Here is a 16666-nt window from a genome sequence, read left to right as displayed (position 1 = left end):
AGAAAAGAAAGGGTTTTGCTCACTCAGCTCTCAACAGCTAGTGCGTTCGTTCCTCTGCCGCTGTCCGCGCGTTTGACCCTGCAAATTTTCCAAGCGTGAACCAACTATCCGTGAAAAAAAAAAATCCATCATGTGAAGATGGAAGAGCAACGAAGCTGTTGGTTTTTGCTTAATTATATTTTATATTTCTTACTTTGGTGGTTATGTTAAATGGTCGAAAAGACACAACACATAACTTCGTTGCGTCGCCGTGCGCCGTATGCTGTGTGTGCCAGTGAAAGCGAGTTTAGGCGACTAGATTCACACCACCTTGGACCATCGGCCGCAGCACGTTGGGCCGTTGCGCGTTCGGCTTCTCGTCGCTTTCGCATCCATTCGCGCTGTTGAGCGCGTCGGCGCTCCTTGAAGGCGCGCTCTTCCTCTTCGGAGCGAGCGACACGGGTATATTACCCATGCCGAGTCCAAGGGGCAACTGGTGACGTCGCTAGGGAAATGGCTATGTCAAGAGAAAATGAGACACAGCTATAGTTTGGTAGACTATTACGTGCTATCACTGACGTTCCGACACGCATCGTCATAGACTAGCGTTTGGGCATCAGCGTTCATCGCTCCGGTGCATCGTTTTTGTCTCTTAGGGTCTCACGTGTGACAAGGGTAGTTCAAGGGCGCGTTACAGGTCCCCGAGCCCACGGGGGTATATGCCATTGAGCGCGGTCCCTTCCTGCACCATCAGCAGTATCGGCCCACATGTTGATTTGTTTTTTGTCAACATCTCGGACACATTTTCTTCCAGATCCTAGCCATAGACTGCTTCGTCGTAAAAAGTGCATATATATATATATATATATATATATATATATATATATATATATATATATAGTCTGAACAATGACACGAAGGACGGCATAGGGGAAATTATTTGTAGTTTTTAATTGAATTAAATGATAAATATATGGAAATGAAAGGGATGAAAAAGCAACTGGCGGCAGGTGGGGTACGAACCCACGTCTTCGCATTACGCGTGCGATGCTCTTACCAAATGAGCTACCGTGGCGCCATTTTCCCATCCACTTTCTGGGGTATTTATGTCTGTCTACTAGAACTAACCCTAGGCGTGTTAGCCAGCGCCACCGCTCACGGCCATGGCAGTGGATGTAGAACATCCTATCTACCGCAGGCGTCACGTAGTATGTGAACTTCTTGAGTGAAGGCAATTGGTCAATAAACCCACAAATGCTCCCTGAAGGCATCAAAGCTGCCGGATTCGAGACCCTCGCTATGTAATGAGCGATAAGAATGGAAACCGAGGGGCCTGCTTTTTATTGATCAGAACATAAGAAGAAGCCAACGAACAATTATAGAAAGGACAGCATAAGGAAAATTATTTGTAGTTCTTAATTGAATTAAGTTCAGACACCCGCCTTGTCAGATGTCTCACAAGGCGGGTGAAGTTGTTCAGAAAAAATCACTGAAATACCTCGCATGTCCCATCATTATGCATTTCAGGACATCTCACGATTATTTGTCCGCCCCCACATATCGATCCTAGTTCCGACCAGTGAGCCGTCGTACCGCTGTCGTCATCGTGCCGATGTCAATCTTGATAAATAAATAAATAAATAAATAAATAAATAAATAAATAAATAAATAAATAAATAAATAAATAAATAAATATTTTTGGGTCGTCCTGAAATGCTCCCACACCTTCAGGAAGAAGCGAAGCTGCCTTGCGCATTTTTCTCGTCGGTAAGCTGCCTTTTCTGCATAGCGTCAACGTTCACGGTGAAGTAAAGTTCCATACAGGCAGTAGAAACAAGGAAGAACTCGAGAAGTGCCTATGATTTGATCAGCCGTGGCATAGGAACTCCCATATTCTCAAATAAATATTTCAAAAACATGATAGCGCTTAGAGGTGATTGGACGCGGAAGGGGGCATTGCGTTGTCTAAAGGAATTACGTGCTATTGTATCCCAGCTGATGTTTATTGTGGCGCTTTTACATGATGTAAAAACAGAAACTACTGCTGCCAATTCATGCGAACAGCCAACAGTAGCCGAAAACCTAATAATTTGTACCTAAATCGCGCACCTGATGGTATAACTTTGAGTGTAACACTATACTATGTCGTATGGTCGTGTTTTCGTTAATAATTACGTAATTTCGGTAAAAGCGTTCACCCCCCCCCCCTTCCCCTGCACCCTCGCACTTAAGCTGTTATACTTCTACTACAGTAAAGCGATCACTTCATTTGAGTCGAAAGAAGCCAATGAAATCACGTAGACATTTGCTGCTATAGCCTGAGCTTGAGTGCTTCCACGCATTACCTTCGAGCATGCGCTTAGCTTTTCATAACACTCGGTGGTGCGAACGCCTAGCAACCTGCCTGTTTCTTTGTTGATTTTGCTGTCATTCCGAACCAAGTATATATATATATATACAATCTGCCGTAGCTAGAGCAATCCTGCTTGAAGAAGAGATGAATTGGTTGAGAGATCGCGATGTTTTATTTGCCATTTGACGAAGTTCCTCTAAGTAACTTTAATTTAGTTGCGTGCTTGAGGCACGCGTTGAAACTGCGGTATTGAAGCGGAGCTGTTAAGTCATACCCATTTAACCGAAATCGCGAGGCTATAGTACCAGTTTATATCCGTCACCAAAATGAGCTATACGACTTGCGTTGACTTTCTAGTTGTCAGTTTCCCAAAAGGCCTCCCTCGCAAACTTCGGGGGCAAAGCTATATAAACGGAATTGTTGAGCGGTCCAAAACACAACTCCACTCGGCACACCCAGAATTAATGATGTGTCAAGAGTATTTCGGACGTCGTTCTACCCTTAAGAGTGTGTATATATGTTTTAAAAGCGTGCTCTTCTACTACGCGATTTTAATCGTAGAGTTTCCTACAAAAATTACTACACACCATTCTGTCGCTGCGATCTTTTGGCTACTACAACAGCTCAGCTACCATGCCATGCATGCATGCGAAGGCTAGGTGGTGCATGTATTTGTTTAATACTCTTGCTTGTGGTTTCAGATGTTTTCGTGGTGCTCTATGAGTTCATAAATTTTCTAGAAATCGTGCATTTTTCTGAACGCATGCATGGGACAAGTTTCTGCTTACACACACGCATAATCATTGCGAATCGTTCGTAATGCAACCTTTTCTTGAAAATGATGCAATTTGCGAACTCATCAAGCTATTTGAAGCTGTGAACAAGGACGAAGTTTAGGGAAATCCATCTTCTGCCCATCAGCGCTCTGTTCGTTTACTTCGTTTCCATCCGCTGTCTTCCTGTCGCCGCGCGGTTAATCATCATTCTCACGCTGGCCGAACTTTCATATACTTGCAGCTTCTGTATAGACACTAGCAACGGAGTTCCCCCGAGCAGTTTTTGTAGTAATATCTAGGCTCATAATACCACGCCGAGAAGACCTGCTAAAGCAAAATAACGGTGCTGTCGTCACGCGGCAACGTGGGCATTCTTTTTTTCGGTGAGAACCATATACTGAGATGGTGGCCACATTTATTGCTTAAGCTGCATAAATTGAAATATTAGTCATGACCAAAACTTCCGTGCAACAGCATTACGCGATATACTTGTCGCATAGCGAGGGCAGAGCGAGCGCTGTTTTACCTGCACCGCCCCTCCTTTTTTGCACGTATACCATGTGTCCCACGTAACTTGTGCCAAAATTAAAAAAAAAAATATGCAAATGCCACGTAGCCGGACAGAACCAAAGTAACGTTGTTTGCCGTCGCTTGGAACAAGTTAGACAATTTTTTTTGTATTTGGCCTAATTATACATCATTAGTTATTATCAATGAATGAACTTCTCAAATATTACATTCAGAGCAAAAGTGTCAGTGAGAAAATTGTAGACCATCCTCGAAAATTCCCGATCCAACTTTTTGTTGCTCAATACGTGCTATACGTAAAAGTTTTTTCCAAGTTCCGCGAAACACGATAAAGTGCCGCGCGAATGGTCGCACGGCACTTTTTTTTATCGGGGACGCAGCCGCAGTGGGGTACATACGTGAAACGTGTTTTGCGTGGTTCTGAATGTGTATAGGTACTATATAGGGCGCAGAAATGACAGCTAAATATACAGGTGACATTTATTCACGCATTACAAAGCTTACATGCCTAACTTATGATACCGCTGGTGAATATCCTACGGTCTAATCTCGCAGTCGTGCTCGCTCCCTATATTCATAGTGGGCTTGCCTTGGTCGAAGGTAGTGAACGCGCATCGGCATCCCTTTGTCTTGCTACCCGAGTCTCTTCACGCCATTTCAGCACGCGTCGAACGCGGGGGCGCCATAGCCCAGCAAGCGTAAAGGTTCTGCAAAAAAAATCGCGCACTTCTAGGCCTTCATCACTCCTGATGAGCACAGGTTTGAGTTTGATGTACTATACCTACCATGGATGAGCGAGCTCTTCCAAACGCGGCTACTCCCGCTCGGATCGACAAACGTGCTGCCGAGTTATGCATGTCTGAACGTCGAGGGAGAGGACAAAGTGAGCTCCCATTGCGTCGTGCGTGGCACGACAACGGCGCCATCTGTGCACGTGACACATGCTTGATCGATAAATGGCTCCCCCCCCCCCCCTCCCCCATACACAACGATACCAAAGTAAGGAGCGTGGGTAGTACGGTTGCAAAGAAATAAGCGACAACAGTATAACATGTTTTCGTTACGTGCAGCTTTAGAAAGCGACCCCGTGTAAGCGTACCGAACTGAAAGACGTACCACGTAAAAAGAAAATAAAACACCGCAGTATAGGGCCGAGACAATGTAACGATTCTGTTCCCATGTCGTTCCTTTTCTTCGTCAGTGGTCCGAGTGGTGCCCGCCAACATTATCACCTGGATCGGCCTGCCGACAACGGTGGATAAGAAAGGAATATAATCGAGCGAAAGGAATCCTTACATCATACGGGCCTGCTTCGGGGAGACCTGGCTGCGTTCTGCAGCCTGTAACTTAATCTTCTATTTTTCGCTTACAGCTGCGCGAAATCTGTAGTTGGCTAATTTCAGCGGGAAGATGATTTTGCTGTTGCTCCAATATATTTATCGCTAACGGGCGCTTTCGCGACTCACATACACGTATACCGTCATCCAAGCCCTTTTCTCGACAGGTGTTCCATTGTCGTTGAACGCTCTCGTATCGCGAGCCGAGGGCGCGCCAGTGCATGACCGGCGACGGCGCCCCACGCCTCGATCGGCCTGTAGCACGATCACCGGAAAGACCGTCCCAGTTGGGCGCAGCGTTTCCTTCTGACAACGCGCACCTCGGGAACTCAGCGTGCGCACCCTCATTTAACGTATACCGCCTGTTTAGGGCAGGGCCAACGCGATGGCGAAGGAATACTGAAAAAAAAAAAAAAAAGCCTACCACACCGTATACGGTATACGGGGTATGTTAAGTATTACGGAAAGGCTCCACCATTCCAGAAATGTATACCCTGCAAAAGGACCTTAAATTATGAGTTCGTTGTTTTCCCCACTGTATACCGTGACGTAGAATCGGCACGTTGTGTGTTCTCCGTCTCCTATATTTCCTATTTTTATTGCATAATATTGAGCTCCACTCGCTCCCTCTCATTGAATCACGGTGCACTGATTTAGAAGCGGACGTCGACCAATCAAGGGCCGAATTCGCAAAGCTCGTTTAGGCAGCACGTTAGAAAGGCTCGTTATACTTACTGGCTATCTTGGTCAACGTTTATAAAAAGTATCTATAAACGTTGGTGCCGTAAAGTATAACGAATTATAACTAATTAAGAAGTGAATTAGTAAGTTTTTGTGAATCCGTTGAGTATGTGTTTCGATTTCTCGTGCAACTAATGTCCGCCTCTCTGAATAATCTATCTCAAGGACTAGAATTATGTTATCTGCAACAGGCGATTTTCTTAAATTCCGGAAAACTTAAGAATGATCATCCCGTATAAAAAAAAATAAAAGAAAAAAGAACAGGACATCGACTATAGCCGTTCGCGACAGATAGTGGCGTCTCCCGTCTTCTTTGTCCATTTGTGGTATTCCCCGAGCGATAAAACGCGCACAAGTTTGAACGATAACAGCTTTTGCCGAGCCTCGGAGGCATCATTAATTGTGGTCGCTCGCTCCACGCAGCTGTAACAGATATGTACTGCTGTAGCCATCGAGTAACATACAAGTAATCCGTGTGTTACTCTATGCTGCAGCTACAGCGCAGTTACTACTGCAGTTACGGCGCCTGCGGGCGTCGCCTGCCGCTGCCCGCGGGCGACGGAAAGGACTTCGCTGCTGCTTTTATTGCTGATGTCAGCACGCACCGAGTCGCAGACGTTCGACACGTGCAGCCCCAGCATGGGACTCCCCGCTCGCGTCTCTCGTCTTTCCTCCCCGCCCACACCTGTCTGCTGTCCCCCTGTACATTGCTAGCGCTAGTCAAGCGCATCGATCGAGACTGGGTTACAAAAATTCGCTCTTTCTACCTGATACGCACGAAAAAAAAAAAAAAGAAAGAAAGAAAGAAATTAAACAGCCGCACGTCTTTCACTTTCCGGTTCAGAGGCCGGATTAGGAAAAGTTCTTTTCTTTTCTTTTTCTGTTTTTCTTTTGTAGGAATCATGGGCCGAATACATAAGACTTGTCGTTCGTAAGTGGTCTTTGCCATTGCATGGCCGCCTTGGTTCAGCGTCAGGATTGGCTGCAATTTCCTCCATATGAGTGATTGCAGCGTAAGAGCTTTTTGTGAATACAGGCCCATGGACCGAATTCACAAATATATATATTTTTTCGTAAGTGCTGCTTGCTATTGGTCGGCTGCCTTAAATTAATATGTCCAACATCAAGATTTGTTGGCATGTGCTCTTATACGAACAATTATTGCAATATTAGCGCATGTGTTGCGTGCTTCCTTACAGTGCGTGTTTTTGCTTGCGCCATTTTCTTGCAATATGTCGTACCAACAAGGCCGAATCCCCCCGTTCTTATGCGTAATAGCCCTATTTTTTTTTCTGAATATACAGGTCCATGTATGTCGAAGGCCGGTGCCTTTCCTATATTATCTCGTTCGATATCAGTATAGTGGGCGGCAGTGCTGCGGATTTCGCTATTTTATAGATATCTTTAGCTACTTCTGTGCCCCTCTGGCAATTGAACTCATTAAGCTACCGGTAACTCATTTTTGCAAATATATCTATCCCGAGAAACTTTCGCTACTTCGCTACATATAGATATAAAATGCTGAGTTAAAGCCGGCATTTTGTGTAGATATGGGCTAGTACCCACAAAAACGTTCTTTCGCATAAAACTGTTCGTAAGAGCAGGTGCCGGCTAATGGTGGTGTCAGACATATATTATTAGCGAAGGTGACCGGCTGATGTCAAGCAGCATTTGCGACCTAAAATCTTCGTGAATTTGTCCCCTGCTCATCAGTGATGAGGGTGGTGTGAACGTTACTGAAATATTGGCCTCAGAGCCAATATTTCAACTTTGGTTTCATCTCCCACGTGATAGAGCCTAGGCCAGACTCCATGACGTAAGGGAGGACGGAGGTATTACTTATTACACTTGGTCAAAAGCAAGGAACGTTTAGGTTTAATATAATTTTTTTTAGTGTTAGTCCCCGCAGGTTCTAGCCTTTAGGGGTGCCGCGCCAGCTAGAGACCGGTATAAGTTCATCTAATTTTTTCTCTGCTAATGTAAATTCTAGGCTAATTGGAGAATAAAAGCTCGTTGTTTCAGGCTGAAGTATTATATTTGGCGAGTATTGATATCATGATCTCTCATACAATTTGCCAAAACTTTCAGTTTTCGTTCAAAAATCAGTGACACGAAGAGACACGTCGAACAGTATCTATAGCACAAAATTGTCCTTCTTAATGCCGCAGGAAGTGGCAAGAAAGCAGTTCCCGTTATCCGCTATACATATGCTAATGTTCAGATAGCGACGGCTGGCTTCAATTTTTATGATATTTCTACTCCAGAATTTTTAAAAAATCTCCTTGGTCAAAAGATGTAAAATTAGTGCTGCTGCGATGCAATGACGCTTCGTAAAACAAAGTCACGTTTACAAGTCTAGCTTCTTTCAAGCTACTGGGACCGAATTCACAAAGTTCGTCGTACGTAAGCGCCGTTTGCAGTTGGCCAGCCCCGTTCGCTATTAATATGTCCGACATGGTGATTGGCTGGCATTCATTCTTACGGATGCCTCTAGCGGAAGTGCTTTTTTGTGAATGCGGATACTGGGGCCGTATTCACCACGCTTTCCGTTCGTAAGAGCTATTTGCCTCGAAGGCAGGCCGCCTTCTATAATATTATGTTCAGCATGAGGATTGGTTAGAATTCACTTTTACCAACAATTCTAGCGTAAGAGGATTTTGTGAATATGGGCACTGATCTGTGATTTAACCATTTGTTTAATTACTTTCGGGATCGATTATAGCTGTTTTTTTCCTCTGATTTTCACTTGACAACTCTGCTAGCCAGCTATCGTTCTTACGAGCCTTTTTACGTTAATTCTTAGGAGCTTTCTTACGGAGAGTCTGGTCCCAGCCATGGATTTGAATTCGGCTCGTTCCCTGCCAAATAGGGGTAAACGTACGATGTTCGACGTGAGTTCGGCGTCAAGCCTTGACTTACAATGCTAGAAACTTATACTCCAAGAAATACTAACCCCTCCATGGGCACAAATACACGGAACCGAAATTCACAAGGTCGCGTTTAGGAGGCGCGCGTGTTTCTTGCAGTTCTCTGCACAATGAAATGTATTTACGAAGCCTTCCACGCTACAATTTCAGCAACCGCAGTTATATATACAATATATAACAATCAGTGCACTGCAACAGTGTTTTTTGCGGGCTGGTGATAGGTTCGCCTATATTTGGAGACCACACAAAGTTGCAGGTGTAGTTGCTTCGCAGTTTTCGTGGGAAAAGAGAGCGCTTACAGAAAGCATGCCATGACATCGCATAGTGTATGCAGGGATATTGCATACCGTGATAGAGGAAACGAGAAACTAGAATACAAGTTAAACGCTTATCAAAGTATTGATAATCACCTCCTCTGCCACTTCTATTTCATATTATCACGACAGAAGTTAAGTGCTAAGAATTGGGATTTGCCTAATCCGTCTGTCCGTCCATTCCATTACGATGACTGTTGTCGTCATCGACGTGTGTTTGTCGTCGTCAGGCCTCCTCGTCATTCCAAGTTTCACCATCGCAATAGGGCAAATAAAATATTGAACCCGTCTCAGTGAAATGTCATCCGCGTAAATGGCATTTCGATCTGGGTGCTGGGAGGATCAATGGCCACGATTGAACACTCATTACAGAACGCGCTAGAAACCATAGAGGGATTCCTCTCCGGCACGGGGCTCGATCTCTCCCCGTCCAAATCTGAATTCTTGCTGTACAGACAATCTAGGCAGGGAGTCAGAAACCTCGAGCCTCTGGAAAGTCTCCCGATAGTTATCAAAGCCAAAAACTGGCAGCCAATACCGAGGGTAGACTCGGTCAAAATTCTAGGTCTGCTCATCAACGCCAAGGGTTGCAACGCGACGGCTCTCAATAAGCTCTCTGGTCAGGCTGGAAACATCATCAGAATGATCACCCGCATCTCCAACCAAAGAGGCGGGCTAAAGTAGGACAATCTTATCAAAGCTTTCCAGGCCTTCTTCCTAAGCCACATTACCTATATAACCCCCTACCTTAATTGGAGCAGGGCAGAGAAGGCCAAATTAGACGCGCTTATAAGAACGGGCCTTAAACGTGTGCTGGGACTTCCCCAGTCCACGAGCACGGAACGACTACTGAAGCTAGGGCTCCATAACACGATAGACGAAATTATAGAAGCCCGCTCGGTGGCCCAGGTTTATAGACTATCGTCCAGCAAGGCAGGAGTTAGAATACTAAACGAGGTGGGCATTCGGCCCAGGCACAACCCGGATTATAAAGTCTGACTACCTAAAAACGTTACTTCCCTAATCAAGGTAGACCCGATTCCGCGCAACATTCACCCAGTACACAACGAGGGTAGGAGACGCGCCAGAGCTCAGGCAATCCTGAAACAGATCACTCGACAGGGACTACACGCTCTATTCGTAGACGCCGCTAGATACGACGGCGAATACGCGTTCGCCCTATCGTAGTGGATGCGAAAGGCAATCTGGTGAATGCGGCCTCTGTGCGCACCAATTCTGCTCACGAGGCGGAGGAGGCGGCTATTGCCCTGGCCATACACAGCGCACATTCTCCACTCTTCGTCTTCTCGGACTCCCGTACAGCCGTTAATTAGGTCCTTTTCGGCGGCGCGCGTATCGAGACGGGCGAATAGAATTGCGATAAACAAGATGACTAATTCCGGTCAAATCGGCACGGAAGCATATTTCCACATTTCATGGTTCCCGGCCCACCTGGGAGACTCGATAGAACCGCATGGCTGCAACCCCAACGAACGGGCTCACCGGCTTCAGCGCGCGATTTCACGACCCGCGCAGCCGTCAACGGCCCTCCTCGTAACGAGGCTTGTATCCAGAAAGACCCATTGTGCACCTTTCACGAAATCGTCTCACACTACCACTTGGAAAGGAGGTGGTTCTCTCCTCCTCACCCAAAACGAAATAAACCACAAGCTAGCACGTACCCCACTCCATGGTCCCTTAGCAGGATAGACCCACACTTCCCGCAGTCGTGCCCCATGCAAATGCGGAGCCGATTCATGCTCTTTCGATCACATGCTCTGGCTGTGCCCAGCCATAGGAAACACTATGCTTGCCAGAAAGGAACAGTGGGAGGAGTTCCTAAGAAGCGACCACCACCACATCCAACTCCAGACAGTCCAGAGGGCCCACGACATCACAACGGGATTTCGCCTCCCGGTGCCATCGTGGGCGGAGCCACCGACTTGACCTGAGGGAGCCTTCGGCTCCCCCTGGCCAGTTTCTCAGGACCAATAAAAGTTCTTGTCAATGTCATCGTCTCACTGAAACAATGTGGTTTTGGGAATCAGGTGCGCTAACCACTGCGCTATCGCGCCACGTTCTTTTCTTTATTACATGAGAGTAAAATATTCAAGAAAAACAAATCACTACATAAAATTGAAGGTAATGCAGTGCAGAGTGATTTACTTTCACTCAGAAGTCAGGCAAGCAAGTGCAAGCGTCCAATGAATATATCTAGACTGGCAGTGATTCTTGAGCTGCATACACACTGCGAATGTAAGCAGCATATTCCGGAAATAACGACCGAGTGTTACGTGGTGTTTCCGCATGCCTATCGCACGTTCTACTGCGCCAGAGTCTATGCCAAGTGACATAAACGCGTCATATGGTGGGTCACAGGGATTTTTAAAAAGGTAGACGACGAATTGTTTATGGTGTGATATGTAAATCGTTTTTAAGCGTTCTTTGAAGAATGCTTAAAGTATACAAAACAGTGTTCACCTGTTTGAGCACGTGAACGAAAACGGCACTTCGTCGACCACGGCACGAAACAGCCTCTTTTCTCCAACAATGTTTTGACAGGAAGGGTTGCCGAATGAAACTTAAAGGGCCCCTCACCAGGCTTGGCAATTTTAAATAGACAAGTGCAGTCTATACAATGCGCTTACGAACGCGTCTGCAAAGTATTAAACTGTTGCGCGCAGCGAAAACAGCTGAAATTTCAAACCAAACGCCGCGTGCCCTTCTCAGGGAGCCGCGCTCCTAGCCGGAGGGTCGAGGTCAGACGCACAATTGCAATTAGAGGCTACTGCAGTTATTTGTTTGATCTATTGCTTCACTAGGTGATTTAAAGTTAAGAGAACTAAAACCTACAAACCGAATGCCTGCGAGTCTTTGTTTTACTCCGTGCCGTACTAAGAGGGACGTACTTCCGTTTCGTCTGCTTGTTTCCACGTCGTTCAGTCGCTTACGCTGAAAACGAAACTATCTGTCATTTTCTACCGGGTTCCAGCGCGCGATCGTACTCTTTGATCCGTTTGCGTCTGCCTAAGTGCTCGTGTGGTGATGACTTATCCGCTAGTCAGGTTCTCGTGCACAGCGCGCAAAATTGTGCGCTGTGCCCCGGCCAAGCGAGACAAACGCGAAATCTCGCGCGCGTGACCGTCACCGGAAGTGCGCCGCGCAGCAAAAACGCAAGACAGAAAGAAATGAAAACAAAACAAGCAAGACGGCGGGGCCCGTGAGGTATCTGTCACGCAATCCCCCGGCTCCGGTATGGGAGAACACGGCGAAGGAATTTCGCATGCGGAGGCTAGAAGGGGGCAAGAGGAGAGAATGTCCATATTGGCGGTGAAGCTCACCTCCTGAAATCATGGGTTCGCGGCACTTCACATATTTCTATCTCTGCTATTACTGAACCAATTTGAAAAATTCTTGCGGTAGAACGTTGGGCACGTGACAACTCCCAGCGTATAAACAAAATTTGCTCTGTGGCCTGGTGAGGGGCCCTTAAAGAAGAAAGCTTTAATCCGTGGAGGAATTATCAACTGGCCGACACGCTTAAGTACATGTTAGCAATAGCATTCCTAGTAAGGTGCACGATAAAGGGGAACGGGCGATAATGTGTTTACCAGTGTAGCAGAAATTTCTTTGGGAGAGTTAGTAAAAAAAATGTCGCAGTTTCGCCCGAAAGGCGAAGCATCAATTGCGATAGCAAATTGGTAGAGAGCTATTCGGAGTAGGGATAGTAGAGTAGTTTTATTGGCCGCATAAACTTGGACACATTCGCTTTCTAACTGAATTGACAAGCGTGGTGTCATCGCGCACAAGCAAACATGAATAGATCACACTGAATGACCGCAGACAACGACTGTCAAAACGCTGGCGCGGCTGCTGCAGCGGGCGAAGAATCGTGCGGTCTATCGCTTCAGCGGAAACTGAGCGGCGAATGGACAGCGCATAAAGGTCAGAGCCGTGTGGAGACACGGCCGGGCTCGACTGGCGCGCGCGCGCGCTCGCTTCTTAAGAAGCGAGTGCGCGCGCCAGTCGAGCCTGGCCGTGGTGGAGATAAAGAGACGGTGCGGGCGACGGCACCACAGCCAGTGAAAGCGTATTTGTTGGCAGAGTAGAAGCTGCTCCCCCCGTCCCTCCCGCGCTGCCTCCCCGCTTTGTTCTTTATTGCGATAGCAATTATATGGACACTTGAACCGGATTTCTGCCGTCGGCGTCGTCGTCGCCGTCGCCGTCGTCGTCGCCGTCGCCGTCGCCGTCGCCGTGACGTTCCCTATAGATAAAATCTTCGCCGCGCGCCGTATGCCCGAGAGGAAGCGTGCGGAGACGCGCGCTATCACGGAGAGCGAACGCACTCAATCTCCCACGCGCAAGCAAGGAAGCAGGAAGCCAGCGCCGGAGGGAGCAAGGGGGGGGGGGGGGGGGCGCACTTCTCTGCCAACAACCGCGCTCGTCGCTCGCTCGCACCGTCTCTTATCTCCACACGGCTCTGACCTTTAAGTGCATTCGCCGCTCAGTTTGCGTTGAAGCGATAGACCGCACGTACCTTCGCCCGCTGCGGCTATGCTTGCTGCCAGCGTTTTGACAGTCGTTGTCTGCTGTCATTCAGTGTGATCTCTTCGTGTTTGTGCGCGCTCACACCACGCTTGTTCATTCAGTTCGTAATAGTCGGGCCACATTTTCCAACGCACGCTACACACGCAATGCTGCCCGGATCGGCAGTGCAGCGCTACAGGTGTGTCCCTTCGCACGCGCTGCCCACGGGAAGCGCTTCTCATCAACACCACCGTTTCACACGCGCCTTCTCGTGGTCATCGAATCTCTCTTCATGTCGGTCTACTTACGCCGCAGCACACCTGCTTACTTAATCAGCTCATGTTTACTACAATTCATATTGCTACCAAAGCCGCTCACCTTACTTCGTATGACATTGCTGTGTTGCTATCGCATTCATTGCTTCGCCCTTAGGGCGAAACTGTGACATTTTTTTTTTTTTTTGCTTTCGCGTGGGAGATTGCGTTGCCAGTTATCCTTGCGCTGGGTTGCAAGATAAGCATTTGGTGCCGTAGCACAGCGTCGCCCCGCCTCCCTCCCCCCCCCCCCCCCCCCCATACCCCCACGGCCTTTTGGGCGACTATCGCGTTTGCTTTCCGCCGTGCGTTGGCTCTCCGTGATAGCGCGCGTCCCCCGCGCGCTTTTACTCGTACGGCGCGCGGCGACGATATCGCCCTTGGAATCTATACGGAACCTGACGGCGACGGCGACGGCGACGACGACGCCGACGGCAAAAATCCCGTTGAAGTGTCCATATAATTGCTATCCCAATAAAATATCATAAAAAATTGACCCCTTAGAAAGTAAATGTAGTCGTATCCATCGTCTTCGCCTCGGTGCACACACACGTTCAAGTCACACAAACAATTGCTCGCCCTATGCAATTATGTTCGTCCGTCTGGCAACGCTTCGCAGAAGCCCGAACGATGCTTGATAACCAGCCATCAGCAACGCTCTGGTCGACGAAGACGACTACTCGTCTGTGACCATGTACTTTTCAACCAATCCGGTGTGCCCAATCCCCCTCGAGGATACGAGCCATGTTTTGAGGCAACGACAACGACAGCATATGGTCATTTGCGCTGGGTTCAAGCATGGCTTTTCCAGTTTTTGTAGGCATACCTAAATAACCTAGGATCCTGGTTGGATAACTTACACATGTCGCAGAATGTTAGTAAGTGTGCGGTTCTAGTTTTCACCATAACAGACTAGTTTTCGCCATCACATATTCAGGAGTCGGAGAATCAAACGAGATTCAACATTTATGTCAAGTTTTGTGTATGCGAAGGGTAACTATTTTCCAAGCTATTCAGTAAGGCTGCACTTTCGTTTCGGCATTATTCCATGTGCTTTCACCACCACATGTGGGACAAGTGAGGCGGCGTAGTCAGTGAGCTTTAGCTTGACTACGGCAGCTACAGCTCGTTAGCCACCGCAGTGAGAATTAAATTGTAGGTGCATGCTTGGAAGAAGTATTCAAGCTGTTAAACTGGGAATGTGCGAGATTCAATGAAGAACACTTCAACACATTGACGCATTTCCGATGCTCAAGCCGACTCGTATTTCCTTTTTCATAGCTCAACGAAGTATTGAACGAGATCTAGAGCCCCTGTCGGCTCTAGCGCATTCAACCAGGGCCGGTATTTTGTAGCGATGCCTTATGCTTTATTCTATACTAGTCTTATCATCCACCGCTCACGGCCGGCTGATCCCCTTGATAACGTGAGTGGAGCGTCGCTCTGACCACCGACCAAGCGCGAAAAGCGCGAAAAGGCATTAGCACCGGAAAGGCATCGCTACAAAATACCGACCAAGGCCCGAAGAATCGGAACGAACATGCACTTAGTGTATGAGTCTGATATCGCGCTTAAATGTCGCCAGTAAAAGCGCAATTCTGGCCAGTCACGCGACGGCACGCCAATTGTGCGCTTTCCGAACCGTTATAGATCGTCGATGCAGTTGACTCACTTCCGACAGTATTTCGCTTTGCCGCCTGTATTTCGATTCCTTTTGAAGGTAGCGCCACCGTGCACACCCGAGAAAGTGAACAGCCCATTAGGCACCACTTCCATAATGATCCCTAGACCTTCCAGGACATGCATTTCGGGACAATTCGGGGTTCGAAGAGGCCAAAGCTGGACACCACCCCAGAAGTAACTCGTGGGGCCACAGCTGTAAAAGCGGGCCCGGCTAAATCGGGACGTTTGGGCCGGTATTTTGTAGCGATGCCTTTCCAATGCTAATGTCTTTTCGCGCTTTTCGCGCTTGGTCAGTGCTCAGAGCGACGGTCCGCTCACGTTATCAACGGGATCAGCCGGCCGTGAGCGGTGGATGATAATACTAGTATAGAATGAAGCATAACGCATTGCTACAAAATACCGGCCCTGGTTTGGTTACCTTACCCAGAATGGATGTGCTACTCTGGCACAAGGGATGCGAAGACAAATGTATTAAACCGAACGTTTCTTTGTCTCTTCTCCCCTCTTTGCGGGTGCTAGCTGCTGAATTCTGTTGTCTTGCCGATTATACCACATGGACCACTGAATGTTTGCCACTGAGGTATGTGCAACTGGGTGGGTGGCCTAAATAGACAAGTATAGGAACAAGGGGCAGGAAATGAAGAAGGTGCCAACCAAAGCAGAATGTGGAGAAAGATGCAAAGGGAACTAAATTTGACTAGAGCGCGCATTGAACGAGGAGCGTTGAGCTAACAGAGCAGTGAAGTTTGGCAACAGAAGCAGCGAAGTGTGAAAAAGAAAGTTTACAAACTGGAACTAGAGCGTTCATTGAACGGGAAGCATTGAGCTATATTAATAAAATGGAAGAAGGAGAAATGAAAGTAGACCTTTCGGTAAACATCACATATGCGTGGGATCCGCCGATATCTTTAGATACTTGTCGTACTGTTCCGCACCCATGCACCTTTCATCAACATTCTTCCCTCGACAAGCATCATGCACGCCTTCGTACTCTTGACGAATATAGCTAACATTCTGTGCTCGTGTCATCCACTACTGCCGCTGCCTCCACTCGAACAAGCTTCGCGTCACTGAGATTCCGACGTTGCGTTGGACCTGCGCGTTCTGAATGAGATTGCTGACTCACTGGTCAAGGCGTCCCTTGAAGATTTCAGTCCTTCCGGTGGTACCGGTGGTACCGTCGCAGT

Source organism: Dermacentor silvarum, chromosome 1, assembly GCF_013339745.2.
Source record: "Dermacentor silvarum isolate Dsil-2018 chromosome 1, BIME_Dsil_1.4, whole genome shotgun sequence".
Lineage (NCBI taxonomy): Eukaryota > Metazoa > Arthropoda > Arachnida > Ixodida > Ixodidae > Dermacentor > Dermacentor silvarum.
Note: the sequence above shows the minus strand (reverse complement) of the source record.